Source organism: Malus domestica, chromosome 05 (assembly GCF_042453785.1).
Source record: "Malus domestica chromosome 05, GDT2T_hap1".
In the NCBI taxonomy this organism is placed as follows: Eukaryota; Viridiplantae; Streptophyta; class Magnoliopsida; order Rosales; family Rosaceae; genus Malus; species Malus domestica.
Genome location: NC_091665.1, coordinates 37,943,893 through 37,971,546, shown reverse-complemented (window position 1 = coordinate 37,971,546; position 27,654 = coordinate 37,943,893). Strand labels below are relative to the sequence as shown.

Below are 27,654 nucleotides of genomic sequence, written 5' to 3'. Positions count from 1 at the left end.
GTGATCTGGCACTGGCACTTCCAAATGTAAAGAAAAAAGGCACAAAGATAACTAGACGAGCACCATAGCCTTAAACGGGTTGATCTTGCTTTGGAATTTTTTATTGATTCGAGTTTACTTTTCAACTGAGATTTGCTTTGGTGAGCATGAACTTCCCTACATTTTGGTTTTACCCGGCCCCACCGTTGAGATTGATCGACCAACAATTAACAAAGTTTTATTATACATACTTGGTTATCAGATAGAAAAGCGTGGTGCTATTCACACCTATTTTTACCTCCACCCACCCTTCTCAATTTTCGACCGTCGGATCGAATTAATTAAAAAATATCAAAAGACAAAAATTATAGAAAAATTATGTGAGAAGTTAAAATGGGAGTGTGAATAGCACCAACTATAAGAAAAGAAACATCCATTTTTTTCCTTTTGATTAAAAGAGGAGATTTACACTGTAACATACTAACACAAAATTGACTCAAATATCTATAAAATTGTATCTTATTTTAGATATACATCGTCATAGCCAAAACCTTAAGGGCAGAAAAGACCCAAGGACAAGCACATGGGTGCACAAAAGGATAAAAGGCATTCGGAAATCATTTCCCATTATTTATCACCTTCCTTCTCCTACAATGCCAACGAGCAGTGATTGAGTGACGTTTACTGGAGAAGGCGCAGGCTTAACCCCAGGGGTGTGCTAGGCACAGGCTTAACCCCAGGGGTGTTAGCACCACTTGCATTGTTGCCTTCAGGCTGATAGTTGAGGCGAACATTACTATGCTTGGACGCAGTTGATGGGGTATCATCCTCCACCAAAAATCAACCTGTTGAAAATGTTGTTACATCTATAAAATTATAATCTGTCAAATAGCTTGGCTTCGACATAACAGTGCCTATGTCAATGTCTCCAGAGAGCATTGCAACCACGCGTGACATAGATGGCCTTGCCATCGGTGATCCCTGTGTGCACAAAAGAGCTGCTCTTATCAATCTAGTTGCTTCAGTTTCTTTAAACTTTGTCAATCTCAGATCCACCAGCCCTAGAGTTTGGTCGTTTTCATGTAGAGTCCCACCTGAAAAACATTATGCCACGGTCAAAGGTACGTATAAATAAGTTTTTCACAACAATGCCTAAATGAAGCTAGGCGAACGCAATTCCTACCCATTCAAGAAGATAAATCTTTTCTGGATCCAAGTTATTGTAAGAATTTGGTCTCCCGCTGAGGATCTCCAAAACGACGACTCCAAAACCAAACACATTAGCCTTCTCTGTCAAATGTCCAAACAATGCATACTCCGGTGCCAAATAGCCTCTACAATGCAAGATAATCAAATGGTTGCACAATGTTGCTTGAGATCATTAGAGGCATTGTTGCTTGAGATCATTAGAGGCATTATTAACATGTGTGTTAAAATTTCATGCAAGTATAAATGTGTGTGGCCATAATGTATGTAACCTCTGGAAAAACAATAAAGGATGGCTTACATTGTCCCTGCAACCCGGGTGCTGATGTGGGTTTTTTCGTCATCATAAAGCTTTGCCAGTCCAAAATCTGATATTTTTGGGGAGAGTTTTGCATCGAGCAAAATATTACTCGCTTTGACATCTCGATGTACAATCCTTGGCCTTGACTCCTCATGAATGTAAGCAAGTCCTCTTGCTGTTCCCAACAATATATTGAATCGAGTAGGCCAGTCAAGGTGCAAGTTACTTGTTCCTGAAATATTAGTGAACATATCCAATCAAAAACATTTCTTAACAATTTTAGAGTGCTTGAAACTGCAGACATTGTTGTTTCTATGCAACCTAAAAGTAGATAGGTTTGTACCAAAAAGTGCCTGATCCAGGCTCTTGTTTTCAAGATACTCATAAACCAAAATGCGGTGGCTGCCTTCGATGCAGCATCCATACAATTTCACTAGATTCCGATGTTGCACAGCAGATATGGTAGCAATTTCAGATACAAATTGACTCTACCCTTGGTGAGATGCTACTGAAAGTTGCTTCACAACCACTACTCTCCCATCAGAAAGTGTACCCTACAATGTACACAGAAACACAATTTAGTGACATGAAAGGAAAGAAAAAAAAAGCTTTATTTTCTTCTCTTGCTCACTCGCTCTCCCCATTTCTCTTGTCATTACTTCCAAGTACATGATATTGATGTAATACGGATTTCACCTCATAAACAGGGCCATATCCTCCCTCTCCTGACTTATTTGAAGGATTAAAATCTTCGGTTGCAGCTCTCAACTCAGCATAACTGAAAATATTTGGTTGAGGGCCTAATCCTAAAATATCTGCACATTCACGAAACAGTGTGACATAAGTTTTACTTTCATGAAAGCATTCTTGTGTGTGTTAATGTCAGAGTAGAGAAACTTGAATTGAATACCACTAATAATATGGTCATTTACCTTCGTCGTCCTTTTTTCTGATTTCCCCCCCCCCTCGTATATAGAATCGCAAATATTAATAGTAAGCTCACAACTCCAACAAGAACTGCAATTCCAACTATCAACCCATTCCTGCTCTTCTTTCCTGGAGTAGTTGGTGGAAGCCCAGAAACTGTTAGTGTAAAATCTGAGCAATAAAACAGACGAATTCTTCAGTGTCAATTAACAGCAGAAAAATACATTTAAACCATTCACAGGAAATCTCTATTAGTTAACACAAATTATACCTGAAGCAGCATGGACGGCTGCTATTAGTGGGCCGTAATCACCTGCCGAAGGTGTGCAACAACTCCCTTTACCAGCCCAGAATAGATGAATTTCAAGATAATTCTCTGACACGCTAACATTGAATCTTTTCATAATTCCTAGTTTAGCCCCACCTGCCTCCTTGGATATGTCAAAGTCCTTCGTCCTTCGGGTACCCTAGCAACCAAATGAAGAGGTAGGTGATAATTCTAGTCTCCTTTAAATGAAGAGGTAGCTTAAAACATCGAAAACCTGTCCAATGAGGTGTTTACTTCAAATAAGTTAGATTTTTATTCTATAAGTAGTCTTACCGGAATATAGATATCAAATACACGCCGTCCTAGACTTTCCCATTTTTGAGAAGTGCGACTTTCATAAACCGTCTCTGCAAAGTGCAATGTTACAGTGTAAGGCCCATTCTCAAGGCCCATGCCATAGTATCTCAGTGATCCTGGGGACACTCTTGAAGTCTGGAAAAGCTCCGGGGTCACATCTGTTCTAGTGACTTGTGCAAGGGTGTTTACCAGAAAAAATGGGTCCTTTCTCTCAGAAAACAAACCGGCATTGCTGACAGCCAATTTCTCTGTACTGGTTACATTGAATGTTGCTGGGCCAAGAGCTGAGTCTTCAGTCTCATACAATATGCCATCACTTCCCGTCATTTGTTTTCCACCACAATTGATTGAGAAGTTTGCATCTGTAAAGTTTCATGTAATACCAGAAGCCAGCCATGATTAGCGATGAAACGTCAAATTGAAGACTCATGCTAATGTTCATCAGTCACATATTTCTGACCAGTTATGCGTATTACTGAACTTATGAAAACATGCTTGCAATCTATATCCATATGTATACATAACTAGAGAAGCAATGCCTTTTCCTCTGACATGACGTTGCATTAAAATAGTAAATGATGGGTGACATAAGAGCAGATTACATCGTGGAGCATTTCGATTGCATGGAAAATTTCTCTGGAGGCAATTCAATCCAGGAAGACTGCAAACACAGAGAACAATTATTAGTTATCCCGATAGAAACATATAGTGGAAGAGTTGTGATAGTATTGCTCGTCTAAAACGAGTAAGAGAAACTTCAACTCACGTTATGTTTGAACTGTCAAATGTGAAGTTGTTGACCACTAAGTTCCTGCATAAAATCATTAATCAATCAACATATGAAGAACTATATCTTTATCAAATGAAAATTCCATGTACAAGATCAAAACTTTGTAGGCAAGTAGAACTGTGAAAACAAATCTCAGCGGCAATTTTTTGTCCAAACGTATTCTGGTGATTTAAACTGTAAAATGAAGGTGAAAGATAAAAGGACACGTACATTTGTGACATTGTGGTCACCCACTGGGGAAAGCTTCCTGATAAAAAATTGTAAGACTAATCTCTGCAAATAACAAAATAGAATCAAAAGACACAAAATGCATGAAAGTTATCAAGAACTTGTGTAAGATAGGATTAGAATGCTTACGAATATACACAAACACATACATGCACCGTGCATTCTATATGACTACTTTAAGAAACGAGGACTTACATAGTCTGAAGTTGAAAGCTCTTTTGGCTCGGAAGAGGTCCGGAGAGACTATTGTTTCCAAGAATCCTGGCCATTTCGATTATAGTAGAAGGCACCCAGAAAAGAAAAAGAGATGAGCAAGAAAAAGGTCAGATCTACACAAAATCTAGAAGGATTAGTCGAGATATTCTTCAATCAAAGTAGGGAATGTTAAAGATTTGATAACTTATGTATGATAAGGCAAGAAAAAGATAATAATAAGGACGGGGATTACAAGGATGTAAGAGAACTCATGGTGAACAAAGAACTTGGGAGTTGGCCTGTCAAATTGTTGAAACTCAGATCCCTACAACACCAACGATAAGTTGAGAGGAGCAATCAGAATGAAAGAAAACTAATTGGTCTCGCTGGGACTCAAGCTTGTATTTGCTGGTACGTATAGTGTCCCTAGATATAGATCTCCAATATCAGATGGGATGGTATCAGTGATTAATGCGTTTCGTAGATATCTGTATTCCAAAAACATAAAATTTGATAAAAAGTAGATCAAATTTCAAAAGGAAAAAGAAGTTAGATGACAGTATCTGGATCGATGAGAATCTTCACTTACAAAAGAAATTAGATGACAGTATCTGGATCGATGAGAATCTTCACTTACAAATGATACAAATGAGTCAAGCTTGTCAGATTTTTTATGAAATCAAGAGAGGAGCTCCCATTGTATATATCACTGATTCGCCTACATCATTATATGCAAAATAAACTGAAATCCCCTCTTCGGAGAGAATTACAATTTATGAAACATTTGTACTTACAGAGTGTTCAATGAGGTCAGTCGAGAAAAGCTGGTTGGTATTGGGCCTTCGAAAGAGTTCCCTTGAAATCACCTATAGAAACATATAAGAAGCTTGTGAACAAATTATCCATCTCAGGTCTGCTTTCATAAACTGCAAAAGATCAAAGGTTTCTCTACTTACAAATCATAGAGTTGTGTCCAATTCCCTATAAAATCAGGTATCTTTCCTGAGAAAGGACTGTCCGATGCCCAGCTAAAATTCAAAAAGTTGACATATACTAAGCTCATCCAAGAAAAGCAATCTCAAAGTACTGGATAAACTAACAAATCTAAAATACGATTTAAGAGCCGTTCTTACAGGGTTTGCATGTTGGTGAGCTTGGCAAATGTTGAAGGAATTTCACCACCGAGTCCACAGCCGTCCATGTAACTGTGAAAATCATAAGGCAACTGATTAATACCCATTTCATACGATAAAGTGCAATTTTTGCTCATCCGTAAGGAATTAACATGCAATTCAAATTTGATGATTTAACTAACCACTTACAGTTTCTCAAGCTTGACTAAATTACCAAGTTCTGGTGGGAGTGTTCCGGAGAAATTATTTGATCCGAACGCCCTGCAAGTCATGTTGAACAGGCAAACAATTACTTGAAAGCAATTATTGAAAGGTTCTGTATCTAATGTTTATGACACAAAATTTTACTGTACGCTTTCTCATTTTTTATGGCTTACAGCAGGACTAGCTTCTTAAGGTTTCCAAGCTCCTTGGGGATGGGCCCAGAGAATGAATTGACGCCAATTGTCCTGAATAGAGATGTCAGTTAGTGAAAGATAAGCACCATTAAACTTAATTACATTACATAACAGGAAACTAGTTCTGCATTATTCAATAAAAGCATAACGATTTTTTGTAGATTACGGCATAAATAGTAGCGAAAAGGTGTAAAGTACATAACTGTAGATTATGATATTCAAAATGAAGTATACAAATTGCTACGGGTCTCATCAAAAGTATGAGTACTTAAAAGAAATGTTCTCTCACAACTTACAATGTAGTCAATGCAGACATATTGCCAATGAATGCGGGTAGGTGACCGGTGAAATAATTCCGATCGATCCTTCTACAAAAATTGAAAGGAAGTGTAATCGTTAACTCTTAATCGTACAACATCACCATATTTTTGTTGAAATACCACATCGGCTAGAGAAATGAAGAAAGAAGAGTTTAAATATCCAAATCTCACTCCAACTAATGCCGAGGCTTTTTGAGATAAACCCACACCTGACGGATTGTGCAGGTGGTAATTACCAAGTTGGGTCAGTATCTATGTTCTTGGAAGTGAGTTTTTGGCCCGTCTCTCTGATAATTCTACAATTTTTATTAGGGAACTTTAACAAAAAGCTCCCGGTACTGTTTACTTTAACGAAAAACCACATTTTAACACTAAAAAGTCAATCATGATACTATACAATTTACCCTTTATTTTGTCATTTTCGTTAAAACTCAAAGTTTTCAAACCATTTTCATTCGTTTTACATTTTTAATATCCAATATATGATTTTGATGAACCAAAAACAGAGAAGGGAGTTGGAAAAAATTCATACAAATCTGTGAGATATCTCAAAGCCACAAATTCTTCTGGAAACACCCCTCGTTTGTTAAGAGCATACATGCTCCTGGAAAGCAAAAAGATTGAACATTTAGAACTACATAAAATGGAGCGACACAGTCAAATTATGACGTTAACATGCATAGGTAGCAAGTGAAAAATCAGCATTGGCATAGAAATCTTGTTCATAAAGAGAGTAGTTTAACATACAGTTTAGTGATGTGGCATGTAGCATTGTTGTCGTAAGTACAGTCGCAAGCGATGGCTGGGTTGTTGTCGTTGATGGCAGGTCCACTGCAGGGTTCTCCACTGATCTTCCACTGCACTTGTGTGTCCCATTGTTCAAATATTGAGTTCAACGCCCTCACTGCACTCTCAGTTAATTCAGTCCTTGTGTGTATTATATATCACACCATAATTTGACTTGTGTTACCCCTTACTAGACTATCTCGAATCAAATGAGAGATCAAATTGATTATTACAAAGGAAAATTACCCTTAATTTGGATGTTTTGTATATGGAAAGAAAAAAGACTATACAAATAAGTTCCTCGAAACTTCATTTCATATAGTCGAAAAACACTTAAAATGTCATTTTGTTGAGGGAAAAAAGCCCAGTTCCTGGTCAAAAACATTTAAATGTGGCAAAGTGTGTGTGTCTAGGGATAGGGGGGGGAGAGAGAGAGAGAGAGAGAGAGAGAACCTTCAGATGGATCAGTGGTAGCATTTTGAGCAAAGGACAGCTGAAACCAGAAGCAGCTGAGGAAGCAGAGTAATAGTATCCTCATCAGCAACTTCATCTTCATATTGTACATGTGCAGAACTTGCTCTCCTCGACGGCGTGAACTTAAACGACCAACACTTATATTCCGACTGGCTGAATCATGCATTGCATGTAAGAAGAAGAAGACCATTAGATTTTAGTCATATATTGACAACGTATATGTATATAAATATTGCAATGTCATAACTCAACTTATGAAGTCGTTGCAATGTCAGACCACCATTAAATTTTTTGTTAATCTGACTGTTAAATGATGACGTGGCAGAAATGAGACCCACTTTTTTGCCAACTCGAATAAAAAATTAATATATTTTTTATTTTTATTTGACAATTAATATTAACTTTAAAAATTTTTAAAAAAACCTCTCCTCCTTGTTCCCTGGAAATCGTCCCCGTTCCTCCTCCAATCACTCCTTCCTCCGCTCCCCTTCTTCCTCGTCCTCCTTAAACGCAGCTAATTTTCGTCCTCCTTCGGGAACAACTGATACACCGCCAATCGCAAAACGCAGGTGGGTTTCGATGGCAAACCAAAACCAGACCCCAAATAAGTGGGAATTGATGCAAACCAAAACCAGACCCAATTCATCTTGCTCCAACAGTCTTTACATAAAACTAATTTGATTTCTTCATCATAAGTTCACTAAGATTTCGCAAAACTGAGAATTAGAAACCATCCCCTTATCATTTTCCCTCTCTTCATATCCCATCACCGACTGGGGCTTTCGCCCCACTGCCATTTCTTCAATTTCTTCTTCTTCACCATTTTTCTAAGAAAAACCACCAAACAAAATTGCAAAGGTAGAGTTCCAGAAAGTCAAAACGAAGAACCCCACAAAAACAAAACCCAAAACGAAAAACACAAATACAAACCCAGAAACGATTTTCTGGGAAACGAAGAAGGGGGACGGAGGAGGGAGTAGGGGGAGGAGACGATTTCTGGGAAACGAAGAGAATTTTTTTTTAATGAGTGGGTCCCACTCCTACCACTTCATCATTTAACAATTAAATTAAGAAAATTTAGACATTGCAACGAATTCATATATTAAGGTATGACATTGAAATATTTAAAACATGAGGTATGAAATTGTGGTTCGACCGATAATTAAGGTGATTTTATGTAATTTATCCTATAATATATTTTGTCCAAGTTGCATGATCAAATGGCGGCCACTTTTTTAATTTCCCACCTGGAGTTGGCCAAGACTTTGATCATATTAGTTGAATTGTATACTGTAATATTGCACATTGAGCTGCTTTAGTGTTAAAATATTTATGTACAGTTCTAGATTGTTAATATTTTTCTAGTTTAAAAATTAAGGGATTGACTTATGGATTAACATTCTTGCTCAATTGGTCAATTACTGTAATTATGGAGAGGGATTTTTCTCGATAGCGAAAGAACAAAGGATTAATTCTTTGTTAGTTGGTGATTTTGATATGACATCAAACCACGATGTCATTGTGACAATTCTTAAACTAATCACATTATTATGTCTAACAAGAAACATGACACACTATTCGATAAGTTTTTTTTTCCTTTCTAAAAAGATGGACACTAGTGTCGAACTACGATCATCCATCTTTTTTGGATTCAGAAGAGACTAGTTGAAAATTGAACCCTACCTACCAATGACCTTGTTACAAAGTATCGAACTCAAGACTTTGACGATTAGCTTAAAATATTGCTAAAATTACATGTATATTGTAAGTTTGTCTGGTAAAGAATAATATTTCATTCATAATTTTACGTATAAATACAACGATAAAATGAATTTTAGATAAGTGGAAGTGGATTTTTTCAAAGAAAAACAAAGGTGGGATTTCTTTTAAAAATAAAAAATAAAAAATCTCAGGTGGAATTTTCAAAAGTTGTGGTTGAACTGAAAATTCGATCGGGATGAAAATATATGCAAGTTGAGTTGAATGATGCAGCGAGAAAAGTCAAAAGAGGATATGTTTTGAGAAAGGGATTTTCCCCATATCCACTTTATCCTTACATCTTAGCCGTTCATCGTATACCATACGATCAGTTTTTGTCAGATACTATTTGTATTTAATTTTAAATGAAAAAATCAAATAATTTCTAACCGCACTGATGAAATCCAATTCCTATGTTTTGGATGACGGAAAGTCACACTACCACGTATGAACCCACCACCATCCAACCACCTTGGCTTAATTATTCCGATGACTTGTTTTTGTTTATCAAATTTCTTACGTCTTAATTGGGAGTGAGATAATTTTGTATGTACGTAAACAACTTGCTACTAACGTCTTAATTGGGGACGACTAAAGTACTTGTAGGTAAACGACTCAATTTCTCTCAATTAATATATTCAATGGCAACGTCTTAATTGGGATTGACATACTTTTCTATGGATGTAGACAACTTGCTTTCTCTCAGCCTATACATTTGCTAGTAAAGTCTTAATTAGGACGACTGAGGTAATTTTAACTTGTTTTCTCTCGGTCTATATATTTGCTAGTAAAGTCTTAATCGGGACGACTGAGATAATTTTGTACGTATGTAAACAACTTGCTTTCTCTCGGTCTATATATTTGCTAGCATAACGTCTTAATTGGGACTTTAATATTTTCTAGCGTCTAGAAAAATTCGTAGATATAGCATCTAAAAAAATTCATAGTTGCATACCGGTCAACGAATTAAGATCCAACTTTTGAGTCTTGAATAATAGTATCAATTAGAAAATACGCCCGCATGTTGCGGCGTGAACAACTGTTTCATGAGTAACTGCATGAATAAGACACATTTAACCTAAATAAACTTAACACAATTATGAATGAACAGAAGAAAACATAAGTGAATGAGGTCGATAAGCAGAACTTATGTAATCATGTTAACTACAAACTGAGAAATGACTTTCTTTCCTGCATAAAAATTTACTAAAGAAACAGAACTTACGTAATCATGTTAACTAAAAACTGCACTACAAAAAATTTGAAGTATTTCCAAGTATGTTGAAATCTGAAAGGAAAAAGATGATAATTCTTCTGACCGCATAAGATTATACAATAAACATAAGATGGTGTGATCTCATAAAACTCAGTATTTAGGAGAAAGGAAGATATAAACATACGCAATCTGCTTTCAGACTTGCCAAATAGATCTCATAAAACTCAGTATTTCTAATTCGTTTTCAGACTTACCAAATGTAATCTCATAAAACTCAGCATTTAGGAGAAAGGAAGATAATCTTGAAACATAAACTTAACCATGAAATTTAGTTCTTAAAACCGAAAGAAAAGATTATGGTTTCTTAGTTTCTTACCCAAATCCACCAATTTGAATCAAATTTCTGCAGCTCAGCTTGAAATCTGTTTGAAATGACCTCAATGAACACGAATCTTGTACATGCGAAACACTTTAGATGAAGTTGTGAGAATGGGTGGTGATGAAATTGAAGAATCCACCAAATTCCAAACAAATTTTAGACATACAATAAGATTTTAACACTCATAAAAGTGTTTCCAAATCCACAAGTTTAAACGAAAAACTGTATAAAATCAAGAAAAATTTAATAAAACCCAATTATATGAATCACTCTCCCCCGAAAACAGGATATTTAATGCAGAAAGCTCAAACTATAATAATTGATGAACCAAATAATTTCAACTGAATTTATCCTTTCAATTGGTCGGTATTTTTGTTTATCCTCCTATCTTTCAATTGCCACCCAAAACTAACATTTGAGAGAGCCTTGCACTTCTTATCTTTAAAAGCATGAATGGTGAACTAAATAAAAGAATAAGAATCTGCAATGAACTAAATAAAAACAGACTTTTTACGAACATTATTTGCACAAAAATTAAAACTGTATTGAGAAACTCACCATCCCATTTCTCACGAATGATGTATGATGATAAAACCAATTTGTGGGTGCACTGAAATATTTTGACAGGCCCATTAAAGGCACGAACATCATACAGCACATAAAGGACAATATTATCAAGTATACCTTGAGGCAGAATTGGATACGATCATTATCAAGTCTTCATCTCTGACACTAAGAGCACTCAGCATCTCAGAATTCCTCATCTACCATCATATAGCAGCTGCTGCCGCTGAAGCAGTACCCATGTCTGCTCATACGCATCGAAAAACATATCACGCATTCATTATACATTTCTCTATTAATTAATCAGCTAACTGAATTTAAAATTAGCTTCCAAACCAAAAAAGTTCTAAACTTTTAATTTTGCAATCACGTTCAGTTCTTCATCTCTTACTCTAAATCCCAATTACAGAAATATCTAAACTTTACTTCAATTTAATATTGATTTCCCCAAAAACAGCACAATCCCACAAAAATAAAGTAAAAAAAAAAAAACAACAATATACCATGAATTAAATTAAAATTCTCACCTACACCTCCAGCAGAGCTTTGGCATTCTCAACCTGTCACCAAAAAAAAAAAAAAAATCAAATAAATCAAATCAAATCAAATTCAAGTAAAAATAAAAAAGAGAACTTGAATATAGCAACCCTACTCCCCCTCTTTCTCCCTCTCTCCCTCTCCCTCTGCAATTCACGCGTGCACCCCCTCCCTCTGTAACCCTCCCCGTGAAACCCCTAAACCCCACGCATAGGCCCTATATCTTCTGGCTGTGATATCATGAATAGTCCCCATCACCTCGGTTCCATCGAACCAAGGCCTCGGTCAAATCGAAACCAACCAGAGCCCACTCCCCATAACCCTACCACCCTCCCCAGTATCCCACCCCTGTGATCTTCACCTTCTTCAATCTGTCCCAGCGATTGGATCTCTGAAATATTCTATTCATGAAGTACTTGATAAAGAAACCCACTTTAGTTGGATCAGTGATCCCAGCAACTATTAAATTTTCATAGTTTCCAGTGGCAACATGCATCCATAATTGGGGTTGTCACTTGAAAGCACCTGAGAAATGAGACTTTAATTTATACGATGAAACATATTAAACAGATAGTGAGCATAGTATATAAAGTGAAACGAAAAAAAAAATGCCTTCTCACTGACAATGCTTCCATTTACACTTTTGGCAATTAATTTCAGAGGGTGACTTAGAGCTCTTTTAACGATATCTGCTTCGGCCTGCAAATTTCAATATAATTTTAGCCAATATTCAATTCAGCATGTCATCATCAAATATTTTTTTGAGTCAAAACTGATAACAAGGGTAGTTCAATAAGCAACAGATTGTCTACTTCTGCTTGTAGTGTGCTTGAACTACATCTTACATGAAATCACTATGATTGACAACAATGAGAACTCGAGCTATGAGAAACCCTGTTCTTAAAGCCTCATACCTTAACTCTTCAATAAACATTTCATTCAGTGCTGACAGCATACTTATAGGGAACAGTCCCACCTTCCAGCGGTGTTTTGATTGCAGGATGATGTTTGAATTTCTATAAGGAATAAAAATAAAACCAACAAATGTTTAGCCTAGGAGTAGGACCGAATATTTTTTTCAGGTCAGATAAATGACGCAGAACTTGGAAGTAAAATATGGAAATCACAACCCAAAACACAGATTAACAAATGCCATCATTTCAGAATTTCACATACAACATAGCAGATAAGGAACAACAACAACAACAACAAAGCCTTTTCCCACTAAGTGAGGTCGGCTATATGAATCCTAGAACGCCATTGCGCTCGGTTTTGTGTCATGTCCTCCGTTAGATCCAAAATCAAGTCTTTTCTTAGGGTCTCTTCCAAAGTTTTCCAAGGTCTTCCTCTACCCCTTCGGCCTTGAACCTCTGTCCCGTAGTCACATTTTCGAACCGGAGCGTCAATAGGCCTTCTTTGCACATGTCCAAACCTCGGATATCCTCATTCCCAATCTTATCTTATCCTTTCTCGTGTGCCCATACATCCCACGAAGCATCCTCATCTCCGCTACACCCATTTTGTGTACGTGTTGATGCTTCACCGCCCAACATTTTGTGCCATACAACATCACTGGCCTTATTGCCGTCCTATAAAATTTTCCCTTGAGCTTCAGTGGCCTACGACGGTCACACAACACGCCGGATGCACTCTTACACTTCATCCATCCAGCTTGTATTCTATGGTTGAGATCTCCATCTAATTCTCCGTTCTCTTGCAAGATAGATCCTAGGTAGCGAAAACGGTCACTTTTTGTGATCTTCGCTAGATTGCTCCGGTCATTAGTGTGGATAAGTATATAAATGGATAGAGATAGGAAAGCAAACACAAGATGTACGTGGTTCACCCAGATTGGCTACGTCCACGGAATAGAGGAGTTCTCATTAATTGTGAAGGGTTTACACAAGTACATAGGTTCAAGCTCTCCTTTAGTGAGTACAAGTGAATGATATAGTAACCACGAAACTTCTAAGTACTGGAGTGTGGTATTGTCTTGGCTTTCCTTATCTGTCTCATAGGTAGATGTGGCATCTTCTCTGGAAGTACTCTTCCTCCATCCAGGGGTGGTATCTGTAACTGGTGGAGATGCACAAGGTAATGTATCAATGTCACTTGAAGCTTACTTGTAGTTTCAGGCTTGGTCAAGCGCGATACAAACCATGTAGTAGGAGTCCCCCAAGTCGCCGAGCTAGGGGATCTGCTGAAAGAGGTGACAGACAAGGTAAGCAATCAGAGCTCCGGCTGATTGTTCACATTCTCCCTATCTTCCAGGTAGCATGGAGGATAAAGAGAAGAAAAATGAGAAGAGATGATATGGGATACTTTTGCTTTTGAAGAAGTAACTTTCCACAGGCTTATTCTTGAACTGGGCTGGAGGGTTTTCTGGTTTCCTCCAGAGATAAGGCCGACTGAAGAATTTGAGGGTCAAAACAAGTCCATCAAATCTAGAGTACGTTCGACCCTGCTGATATGGGATACTTTTGCTTTTGACAGAGTAATGGATGTATCGGTGCTGTTACGCTTGTCTCCACATGCTTCCTTGTATCCTTCTCACTTGCCCTATATGTTCCTCAGGCAGATGCGGGATCTTCCCTGGAAGCATAAGGTGTTGAAGATGAGTACTCGAGAGCAATGCCAGGTAAGTAATCAGGTAAAGGGTTCCAGGCAGTCAGTTCCTGGCTGGAAGCTTGATTCCAAGTGCTGACTGATTACTCTCTTTCTCCTTGTCTTGCAGGTAAGAACAAGGCCAAAGGAAAAAACAGGGAAAAAGCATGATATGGGATACTCTTGCTTTTAACCCTGATGATATGAGATATTCTTGCTCTAGTATAGCTTGTTTACAGAGGTATTATCGGGGGGAAAGAAAGCTGAATATTTCGAAAGGCTTCGTTGGGAGTGCCCTCTCAGATAAGAGGAAGGGTTAAGCATTTTTGCAGGTCTGCCTGTCCGTTGGGGATGGAGGTCGACATATATAGGAGTCTCCCTAACATCAAGTAATAATGTTATTCCTTTACCCTGCTTGGTCATAGCACGGTAGTGGGAGCTGCCAGCTTCACAAGTTTTAACTTTGTCAGAGCACTTTGAAAAAGTGGTCTGTGGTATCTGGAAAGCTGATGTTGCGTGTGAAGATTACAGACAAGCTTTATCCAAGGAGATCCAGCTCTTGAAGTTGGGAAAGTGGTGCCTCTTCGGTTTTCGAACAAGCAATCCTGTCGGGGATCTGGCTCTCGAGATTCGGAGAACGATGCCTCTTCGATTTTTGAGAAAGCAATCCTACTGGGGGTGTGGCTCTTGAGATTCGGAGAGCGGTGTCTTCGATTTTTGAGAAAGTAATCATGTTGGGAGTCTGGCTCTCGAGATTCGGAGGGCGGTGATGCCTCTTCGATTTTTGAGAGAGCAATCCTACTAGGGGTCTGGCTCTCGAGATTCGGAGAACGATGCCTCTTCGATTTTTGAGAAAGCAATCCCACTGAGGGTCTGGCTCTCGAGATTCGGAGAGCGGTGTCTTCGATTTTTGAGAAAGTAATCATGTTGGGAGTCTGGCTCTCGAGATTCGGAGGGCGGTGCCTCTTCGATTTTGGAGCAAACAATCTTGTTGGGAGTGTTTTCTCGAATGTGAGTAAAGGTTGGGCATGTTTGCTATTCTACCTTGCCACGAAGCAGAGAGGTTGACATACAGATCTGTTCCTTTACCCTCTCTTCGATTTTTGAGAAAGTAATCATGTTAGGAGTCTGGCTCTCGAGATTCGGAGGGCGGTGCCTCTTCGATTTTGGAGCAAGCAATCTTGTTGGGAGTGTTTTCTCGAATGTGAGTAAAGGTTGGGCATGTTTGCTAGTCTACCTTGCCACAAAGCACAGAGGTTGACACACAGGGACTTTCCAATTATCCAGTCGTGGTACTGTTCCTTTACCCTCTCTTCGATTTTTGAGAAAGTAATCATGTTGGGAGTCTGGCTCTCGAGATTCGGATGGCGGTGCCTCTTCGATTTTGGAGCAAGCAATCTTGTTGGGAGTGTTTTCTCGAATGTGAGTAAAGGTTGGGCATGTTTGCTAGTCTACCTTGCCACGAAGCACAGAGGTTGACACACCGGGACTTTCCAATTATCCAGCAGTGGTACTGTTCCTTTACCCTTGTGGGTAATAATATGGTAGCTAGACCTTCAAAATTTATGTGTCTAAACTTTGTTAGTGTTGTTTCTTTGCTAATCTTTTACCCTTCTTGGTCAGAGCGATGTAGTGGGAGCTGCAAGCTTCACGTGTCTCAACTTTGTCAGAGAACTTTGGCAAAGTTATATGTGGTACCCATGAGCTACTGTTGCGTGTAGGAAGTGGGTGATTGAACAGTACGATTCATGTGCTTTCTACTTCGCCAGAAATCTTCGACAGAATGCCCATAATTTCCACAAAGCTGAGTGTGCGTGTGACAGGTGCTGACAGGGCTGGAAAAGTAGGTGCCTCTTCGATTTCTGAGATCGGCCCTCGTGGTCTCTGAGCAGCCCAGCTTTTGAGAAAGCAAGCCTCTTCGATTTCTGAGATCGGCCTTCGTGGTCTTTGAGCAGCCCAGCTTTTGAGAAAGCAAACGCCTCTTCGATTTCTGAGATCGACCCTCGTGGTCTCTGAGCAACCCAGCTTTTGAGAAAGCAAACGCCTCTTCGATTTCTGAGCAGGCGCCTCTTCGATTTCTGAAGCTTCATCGAGTGCAGATTTTTATAGGGGCAGACATTAAGTTCCAAAGCACACTTGAATATCCACCAGTAGAAGCTCCATTCTTGCACTTCTAAGATCTTGATTTGTCCGACCTCTTCTCTCTTCAACACCTTTGAAAATGTCTGGCCCCTCCGACCGTCGTTTTGACTTGAACCTTGTTGAAGAGGCAGCCCCGCCTTCTCCAGACAACATATGGCGCCCATCCTTCGTCTCCCCTACTGGTCCTCTTACCGTTGGGGATTCCGTGATGAAGAATGATATGACCGCTGCGGTAGTGGCCAGGAACCTTCTCACTCCCAAAGATAGCAGACTACTTTCCAAACGGTCTGATGAGTTGGCTGTTAAGGATTCTCTGGCTCTTAGTGTTCAGTGTGCAGGTTCTATGTCTAATATGGCCCAACGCCTATTTGCTCGAACTAGCCAAGTTGAATCATTGGCGGCTGAAGTGATGAGTCTCAAACAGGAGATTAGAGGGCTCAAGCATGAGAATAAACAGTTGCACCGGCTCGCACATGACTATGCTACAAACATGAAGAGGAAGCTTGACCAGATGAAGGAATCTGATGGTCAGGTTTTACTTGATCATCAGAGATTTGTGGGTTTGTTCCAAAGGCATTTATTGCCTTCGTCTTCTGGGGCTGTACCGCGTAATGAAGCTCCAAATGATCAACCTCTGATGCCTCCTCCTTCTAGGGTTCTGTCCAGTACTGAGGCTCCGAATGATCCCCCTCCGATGCCTTCTCTTTCTGGGGCTCTACCGACTGCTGAGACTTCTCCTAAGCAACCTTTGTAAAGGCTCCCTCTTGTTTGTTTATTTTGACTCAAGTATATGTACATATTTGTAACTTATCGGGGATATCAATAAATAAGCTTTCCTTCATTTCAACGTATTGTGTTAAATACACCAAAGCCTTCTTCGCTAGGTTCTTTGAATTTTCTTTTGTTGAAGCTTGTATGTTGAAGCTTTGTGAGTGGAGCATGTAAGTTGAGGTAGTGTTCCCTTAATTTCCCGAGTGAGGAAAACTTCTCGGTTGGATACTTGGAAAATCCAAGTCACTGAGTGGGATCGGCTATATGAATCTTAGAACGCCATTGTGTTCTGTCATGTGTCATGTCCTCCGTTAGATCCAAGTACTCTAAGTCTTTTCTTAGGGTCTCTTCCAAAGTTTTCCTAGGTCTTCCTCTACCCGTTCGGCCCTGAACCTCTGTCCCATAGTCGCATCTTCTAATCGGAGCGTCAGTAGGCCTTCTTTGCACATGTCCAAACCACCGTAACCGATTTTCTCTCATCTTTCCTTCAATTTCGGCTACTCCTACTTTACCCCGGATATCCTCATTCCTAATCTTATCCTTTCTCGTGTGCCCACACATCCAACGAAGCATCCTCATCTCCGCTACACCCATTTTATGTACGTGTTGATGCTTCACCGCCCAACATTCTGTGCCATACAGCATCGCCGGCCTTATTGCCGTCCTATAAAATTTTCCCTTGAGCTTCAGTGGTATACGGCGGTCACACAACACGCCGGATGCACTCTGCCACTTCATCCATCCAGCTTGTATTCTATGGTTGAGATCTCCATCTAATTCTCCGTTCTTTTGCAAGATAGATCCTAGGTAACGAAAACGGTCGCTCTTTGGTATTTCTTGATCTCCGATCCTCACCCCTAACTCGTTTTGGCCTCCATTTGCACTGAACTTGCACTCCATATATTCTGTCTTTGATCAGCTTAGGCGAAGACCTTTAGATTCCAACACTTCTCTCCAAAGGTTAAGCTTTGCATTTACCCCTTCCTGAGTTTCATCTATCAACACTATATCGTCTGCGAAAAGCATACACCAAGGAATATCATCTTGAATATGTCCTGTTAACTCATCCATTACCAACGCAAAAAGGTAAGGACTTAAGGATGAGCCTTGATGTAATCCTACAGTTATGGGGAAGCTTTCGGTTTGTCCTTCATGAGTTCTTACGGCAGTCTTTGCTCCTTCATACATATCCTGTATAGCTTGGATATATGCTACTCGTACTCCTTTCTTCTCTAAAATCCTCCAAAGAATGTCTCTTGGGACCCTATCATACGCTTTTTCCAAATCTATAAAGACCATGTGTAAATCCTTTTTCCCATCTCTATATCTTTCCATCAATCTTCGTAAGAGATAGATTGCCTCCATGGTTGAGCGCCCTGGCATGAACCCGAATTGGTTGTCCGAAACCCGTGTCTCTTGCCTTAATCTATGCTCAATGACTCTCTCCCAGAGCTTCATTGTATGACTCATTAGCTTAATACCCCTATAGTTCATGCAATTTTGTACATCGCCCTTATTCTTGTAGATAGGCACCAAAGTGCTCGTTCGCCACTCATTTGGCATCTTCTTCGTTTTCAAAATCCTATTGAAAAGGTCAGTGAGCCATGTTATACCTGTCTCTCCCAAAACTTTCCACACTTCGATTGGTATATCGTCTGGGCCTACTGCTTTTCTATGCTTCATCTTCTTCAAAGCTACAACCACTTCTTCCTTTCGGATTCTATGATAAAAGGAGTAGTTTCTACACTCTTCTGAGTTACTCAACTCCCCTAAAGAAGCACTCATTTCATGTCCTTCATTGAAAAGATTATGAAAATAACCTTTCCATCTGTCTTTTACCGCGTTCTCTGTAGCAAGAACCTTTCCATCCTCATCCTTGATGCACCTCACTTAGTTTAGGTCCCTTGTCTTCTTTTCCCTTGCTCTAACTAGTTTATAGATATCCAACTCTCCTTCTTTGGTATCTAGTCGCTTATACATATCGTCATAAGCCGCTAACTTAGCTTCTCTCACAGCTTTCTTCGCCTCTTGCTTCGCTTTTCTATACCTTTCACCATTTTCATCGGTCATATCCTTGTATAAGGCTTTACAACATTCCTTCTTAGCCTTCACCTTTGTTTGTACCTCCTCATTCCACCACCAAGATTCCTTTTGGTGTGGGGCAAAGCCCTTGGACTCTCCTAATACCTCTTTTGCTACTTTTCGGATACAACTAGCCATGGAATCCCACATTTGGTTAGCTTCCCCCTCTCTATCCCACACTGGGTGATTACTTTCTCTTTGAAAATGGCTTGTTTTTGTTCTTTTAGATTCCACCATCTAGTCCTTGGGCACTTCCAAGTCTTGTTCTTTTTTCTCACTCGTTTGATATGTACATCCATCACCAACAAGCGATGTTCACCAATAATATTCCACAAAAGATATATATATTTGGTGACAATCATACATTTGATTCCCACAATATTTCATGTCTTGCATAAAAATTAGAAATTTAAAATTAAAAAAAAAAAACACAAAGAAGAAAAGGGTACCTCATACTTTCCCTGCAGCTGCTTTTCAAAAGGCAAAATGCTTTAGATCCTAAGTACCAAGCAAATATAGAATTCAACAATTATCAAAGAAAATCAACCATGCAAGGAACAAAACTCAGAAACTAAACAATTATCAAAACTTGAGAAGAATGCTAAATCCAACTAATTCGAAACATAAAGTAACCCGAAAGAGATAAAATTTATAAATTCTATATAAATTATAATCCTTTAGAGAAAATCTCCAATATCCATTATTCAATTAACATAACTGTATTAAAAACCTAGCAAATCTCCATTAAATTAAGCATATTTTGCAGTAAATTATCCCATCTTTTCACAGTAAAGCAATAAAAAGATCATGAGCAAGTAAATCTGGACCACTACGATCAAAATTCCAGCAACAAATAACCATGATTATAAATTTTGACAAACTTACAGTTGCTACAGCGTTTGACAATGATCAAGCAAAAACCCAATCTTTCGTGGAGCAACAGATGTTCTATAAAAAAAATGAATAATTGAATTAGTTGATTAAATTTACAGAAGAAAGAGAGAGACGAGGGGAATGGAGGAGAACAGCAGAAGGAGATGAAATCAGATTCAGAGTTTGAGAGTCAATTGCTGAATTTAGATGGACTGACCTTTTCGATCATAGACAGTCAAACTGGAATGCACAGGGAGAAGCGGAAGAAGAAAAAGAAGATGGAGAGGGGGTGGTCAATAGGTTACCCGATGCTGGTCGAGGTCAGAGTTGACAGAAATCAACGAAGCCCTGCGCGATTTCGTCGTTGTGAGCTGTGAGAGAATACGATGGTCACATGACTCAATGTGACATCCATAAAACTTAGTACTACAACACTAAACTTTAAAGGAAAAGTACAGAAGAATCGAAGCCATTATAATTCCTTACATGATACTGAATGTCAGTTAGTTAGAAGAGCCCAAGAAGCAATTGTTCCATCTGCTAGCAATCGGCATCTCCCGAATCCATCTGCCAAAAATATACACCAAATTAGATGGAAACACAAAAGAGAAAATTGGTGGGGCTAGCCAGCCAGCCATCATTCTAGAGGCGGTCTAGCGGCTCACTACTAATTAACATTGCCAACATTCATTTCTTTTTGTTTTTCATTTAGTTAAGCTTCCAACATGGGATTTTAACATTCTCCAGCCCCAATAGCATCAATCAACACAATACCACAAACCCAAAACTGTGCATAAAAGAACAGAAATCAATGACTGATTACAAATTTACATGAGGGTAGTAAAAGCTAATAATGCAGGTTGATTTCCACATTGTTAGCATGATAAATATTGTCATTACACACTTGTACACCAGTTAAAGCAGGATATTATGTCTTTCTTGTATCATCCACTCTCTTGCTAGTCCTAGTTTTTTTGCGCATTGCAGTTACAAATTAACATTGCCAAGCAATAAATTTATAAAAAGGAAGGGGGAAGATACAACCAAGCCACCTATAGACCAACCAAGCAAAACCAGATGCAAACAAATATACAAATAAGCAAACTTCAAAAGATACAATAGCAAAAAACCAAACACATATAACCAGAATCTAAGAACATTTTAATGACAAAAAAGAAAATTGACCTTTTGCGTGGAGGCAATGGGAAAATATAGAGATGCAGACCAACTATTTGAAAAGGTAAAAACAAAAGACTGAAATCAAACAATGATATATCGATCACCAAAATAAATGTACAATATCTTTCAAATTTGATGATAAATTTACATGCAATAAGTCGCATTATCACTCGTACAACTAATATACTTCCTATATTAGACCACACAACGCATGCACCATAATCACTTCATTGGTGCTCTGCCCCATTTACAAATGTAGTTTTATCTCCACTGAGTTTCTATATGCATGGGAACATATGTTTTTCTTGTTAATTTGAATAGATTATAAACTGTTTAACTAATTTCTGGGATTCATATCTGTAATATCAAACTATATCAGTTGGATTTTAATGGTAAGTAAAACAGTTGTATAATGAACAAACAATGAAAGAAGGAAGCCAAATAATGACAATGAAAAGAAGAGAATTCAAACACATTGAGAATATTAGTTTTAGATTTTGAGAACAGATTTATTCCATTACCTTTTACCTTTCCTCTCTTTTAGCAACAGACAATAGTCATTAAATTTCTTCTCATGGCGTGTGTGCTGTGAGCTTGGCGAAGCCATGTGACCCTAATTTCTTTTTTTTTATGGGAAAAAATTATACAAATGATACGGTTTCAACTGTACATGTTTAACCTCAGTGTTTATCAATTTCAGTTTTACCTTTACCAACCATTTATTTTCCTATCCAAAATGTTTAGAAAAATAAATCTATAGCTGCTAACGGTCTACATGCTTCATGCTGTCAGACTCTGCAATCTAAAAATTCATGTAAATGCAGAGGTTTGGCTGAAGGAGAGGCATCGAAGACATCTAGAAATCCTTCCATGGCAAACTTAGTTGTACACCCATGGCGTGTGTGTTGTATGCTAGATGCCCCCTCTCTTTTAACAACACACAATAGCTTATGCAAGACTTCAACATGTTTCATTTAAAATAAGTTTACATTTTGTAGCAAATGCATATGGCGAAATAGTCTATAAGTAATCATACTGGCAACCAAACAGAACAGTTCAAAAACTTCAATGGAAATATAAATTGCAGAAAAAAAAAACTTGAATTTCCAAACCCACAAAATAAAAAATTCAACCAGGTTAAATGTGTAAGAAGAAATACCAAGAACTGAGAGCTGCAGACAATCAAAATGCTCATGATCTTGGTCAAGCTGATGAAATCCAAATATGTACTTTCATGTCCTCCTCCTTGGTCAATTCCTTGAGAAGCTTCGATATCGCCAACAATGTCTCCACTTCGTGGCCGTGGCCATGGTCGTGCCAACTGCCATGGATCTTTCTCCTTCTAACCAGACACCACTTCAACCCTTTCTCCGTTCAAACTTACCTTTCATCATCTGCATTAACAGAAACAATAACTTTTGTCAGTGCATTCAAACCAAACCCATAAATCAACTGCAAATCACAAATTTACCCAAAAAAATCCCGCAAAGACCCAAACTCCCCGAAAATTACCATATTAGCACTCCCTCCACCCCAAAATCAGAAAATTAGAAAACAGAATATGAAGCATTGTACGTAGAAAGCAAGGAATCGATAATTTAGGAGGTTTCCCAGGACAATAATGAGCTTTTAAATATCATATTCCCATATGGATGCACAAATACAGAGAGACACTACAGAGACCATTTGATGAAAAAAAATAGAGACGCTCAGAGACTCAACAGACACTATTCATAGATCCATGACTTAGAATTACTCAGATCCGGTTGAAATTAATAAAAAAAAAAAATTAGGGATGTGAATTTATACCTCTGATAGTCTGAGCTCCGTTCCCCTTATTCCTTTGCCAGCTTGGGGCAAACCTAAGGAGATCGGCGATTAGGGGATACGAATTCAAAATAAAAATTTCTAGTAGTAATCGTCGCTGCTGCAGTAGTCATCGTCCTCGGATTCCATCGTTGTCCGACCACAAAAACCTAACGGCGGCTGGAGAACCACAGAACCAAGAGTAAAAAAGGGAGTGCGGGAGAGAGAAGCAGCCAAAATACAGAGAAGATGGCAAGAGAAAGGAGAAATGGAAAGCAGACAAACAAAAAGTAACATGGGTGCTAGCCAATTTCCCAAACCCCACTTCTGCTAAAGCTACATGCTATTGATTATGATTAAAAACTAAATTAATCATACCATTAATCGCTAATAAATAATGGGTTATGTTTGTTTCATGAATTCAGGCTCAAAATACGAACTATAAATCCAAAATTTGAAATTTAATTGCTTTATCTCCTTACCCGATAAAGCCAGACTATTACTGATCACTAAGCATCCAATTCTTGAAAACTACCGAAATCAAAACAACAACTTCCACTCAATTTCTGAGCAACAGAAAGATCAAGCCAAATCAAAACCAACAACTTTCAACTAAATTGCACAAAAGAGTCAAAATTTAATTGCTATACAGAACTATCGGTTCAATCGAAAACAATTAGAATTCGAGAACCTACCCCCTCCATTCTCTGAGAGCGAAGCCCTCCTCAGGCAGCATCTCTGATGGAGCCGGCAAAATCGGATCGTCGGACCCGCCAAACCCTCCATCAAAGCCCCGGCCGTTCGATTCAGCGTAGATCAACGGAGGAGAGAAGGCCTCCGATGCCGGCTGAGTGGCGAAAGCGTTGTCTACAGCAGAGCTGTGGAAGATTGGGGAATCGGTGGCGGAGTCCTTGAGCGACTCGGAGTCGACAAAGGAGTCGAATCGCTGGGAGGAGAGTTGGGGGTCGTAGCCCAGGTAACCGTTGTGCAGGTGTGTTGAGGGTTCTTGAGTTAATTGACAAATTAAACTTGCAACTGCTTTACAAACCTGAGAGTCAGTAACTGGTAAAACATGAGCTTGTACTGGCGAAAGCCATAATGGAAAATCCCCGGCATAATGCTCTCTAAGGACCCCAAAAAATCGCTTCAATGACCCAAGAACAGCTCTATGAATCATGATAGGCCGCTTCTTTTCAGAGTTTTGAGTCAGCATATGTTAAGTCAAAACACTGTGGTAGGTTAAAATCAACCTGTACAATTTGGGAAATACAAAAGATCAAACAATTTAAAATAACAATAATAAGTGGCTTTAGTCTATCAAATAAATCCATGTAATTCACTCAATTCAAAAAAGATGCTCAAATCTCCAATGAACATTTTACAAAGTGATACAGAGATAGACGGAGAGACTACCAATTAAAAAACAAAGCACACATTAGAATTATCCCGTCATGAGTTCAGGATTAACCTGTATAGTTGAGCACTGCCACTTCCTTCCAAGGGCATCCTCAACTTAAGATCAATCTTTGGACCATAAAAGGCACCACCACCTTCATCAATTTGATAGCTCCAACCTTGATCATCCAAAGCATCTCTAAGGGCAGATGTTGCTTTCACAGTTTCACCCATATATCATCATCTCCAACAACTTTCTCTGGCCTCGTAGAGAGATTGACCTCATATTTTCTGAAGCCGAATTGCAACAAAAGTTCTTCGGTAAGATCTAGGACACCCCTAATTTCATCTTTGATCTGATCTTCTAGACAAAATATGTGGGCATCATCCTGCAACAGGTCCCGAGGTTAAACAAAAAAAAACCACTTCATACACCTAGGATTATAGACTAACAGTTTGCAAATACTAACATCATACCTGAGTAAAACCTCTTACACGAAAAAGACCGGGCAAGCTTCCAGATAATTCGTGTCTATATACGGCTCCCAACTCAGTAACTCGAATAGGAAATTCATGATATGAGTGAGGCTTCCTATTGTAAACCAAGATATGATAGGGGCAGTTCATCGGTCGAAATGGATAAAGTTCATCCTCAACATTCATTTGATCATACATATTCTCCTTGTAGTAATCCAGATGACCACTTATCTGCCCCTTTGCAACATGTGGAGTATACAGCAGATCGTAACCACATTCTATGTGGATCTTTTTCCACAGATCTTACATTACATGCCTCACAATAGCACCCTTTGGATGCCATAACACTAAACCCCCACCAGCATCATTCTGTGAAAATTCAACAATGAACATGTTCAATGCAAGAATCCTCATAATTACAAATAATGGGATTGCTAACTGATAAATCTGCGTAAACAGCAGAAAGAGATTCAGGGCAATTCTGAGTACCTGTATAGAAAACAGGTCAAGAACTTGACCAAGGCGCCTGTGATCTCGACGTTTAGCTTCCTCTTTGAAATGCCTTCAATTGATCTTCACTCTCCCATGCAGTGCCATAGATCCTCTGCCGCATCGGTTTCTTTTCATCTCCTCTCCAGTAGGCACCAGCAATAGACTCAAGTTCGAGAACTTTTCTGTTAATATTTCCAGTTTTTTTTCAACATGGGGCCCCGCACATAGGTCCCACCATTCATCACCTATGAAGAATTCGGCATACTATGATGAATTATGACATAAAGACAGTCTAATATGACAGGATGCTAGTTTAAAACACAATCAAATCCCAGTACAAGCATGCATATGTATAAACATAAGTATAATTTGGTTAGCTTGACCAAAAGGTTCCTCCCACCTTCAAATTAGTCTCCTTTTCAATCTGCATATCAATAACTCATTTTTAAAGAGCACCAACAACATTGTTTTCCCTGAGCACACCCCCGCCCTCTCTTTTTTATTCCTTTACGCACAGTTCCTGCACATTAAATCATCACCTTCCATCCTATATTGAGCCTGAATATAGTGAAACCCTTACCAATATGATATATGGTAATGGGATCTTCTTTAATACCATCCAAAATTTCCAATTTGTATGGTTCGTTGAGAGCGGTTTTTCTTTTGTGAGCTTCATCTCTTGAAACTTCTTCTCGTATGAGCGGTAAGTTTCTTCCAACGATGCGATCCTACAAATCACAAAAGAAATGCTCATGAATAGTTTTCAACAGTTTCATGGTTCCAAAACTTTGATACAAACATGATAACTTATACTAAAATTCCACTTACCATCTCCTTCTTGATTCTCTTCAACTCTTTGTCCGTCAAAGGCTCCATATCAAAATCATAATAAAACCCATTTTCTATCCATGGACCAATTGTCACTTTTGCATCAGGGAAGAGCTTTTGAACAGCCATGGCCATCACGTGTGCACACTGCAGTCAAACACATATAAATAGTTCATCACCATAACAGCGGAAAAGGCGCCATTAATACCAAAACTACAAGGAAATTCAGAAAAAAATGAACATAGCTCGACCTCAACACTTTATCAAAATAGAAACCCATGTATCTTCTCACATTCCCAAAAACAGGATGAAAATTTTCGCACCTTATCTACTGCTGTACACCCATTTTTCCATATGTTCTTATTTTCTTCATCCTTCAATTTGTCGTCTTGGGTCGAGATCTGAGCCTCCGTGGCCATCGCCGAGGAGGTGGAGACTCCATTTCTACCGTCGTAGAGGGACAGAGCCCTGAACTCGGAGCTCAGTGGCGAAGCGCAGTGTTTAACTGGGGAAAGCAAAGAAGAGGTCTTTGGGAGAGGGATTGAGAGGAAGGAAGAAGAAATGGCCATTGCCATTCTCTGAAAGATTAACATCTGGGTTGTGTTTGGATTTCAGAATTATGATTGGGTTCGTGTGCAACGGTGGAGGGTGAGTGCGAGTGGCGTTCGTGACTTCATTTGTGGTGGAGGTTTGGCTTTCGGTTTTTGTCCCTCGGACGCCTTAGAAAAGGCGACGATCGAGAGCGACTGAAGCAGAGGCTTGTGAGAGACAAATTGAAACGGAAAGAAAAGTGGAGACGTTGCAGTCGAAGCAGACCTTTCGACGATGATGGACACGTAACCATCCCCTCCCCAAATCCCACACAGCCGGCGATCCTACACAGCGATGATGTGGATCGCAGAACCGAAAACTCCAATCTGAACGGAAATTCCAGCCCAAAGACCCAAAACCCTTTCTGAAGCCCAGTGGCAATTTTGTAAATAACGCTAAATCAGGGGGCAGAGACTCAGTGGCAATTTCGTAAATAAACTAAAATGTACCCCAAAATTGCACAGTGCCACTTCCACCTACTTTAGACTAAAGTAATTATAATGTTCCGACAGACAAATTCATATTACATCATTTTTCCTTTTTTTTCAAAAATTATATAGAAATGTATATGGCTATAACTTTTTATCTAATTATTTGT

The 27,654-nt window shown here is 38.9% G+C and overlaps 1 pseudogene; it reads right to left on the bottom strand.

Annotated features, from left to right (window-relative positions):
* Positions 1-395: 395 nt before the first annotated feature.
* LOC103425604 (probable LRR receptor-like serine/threonine-protein kinase At1g56130) lies at positions 396-27,355 on the bottom strand (annotated as a pseudogene).
* Positions 27,356-27,654: the final 299 nt, after the last annotated feature.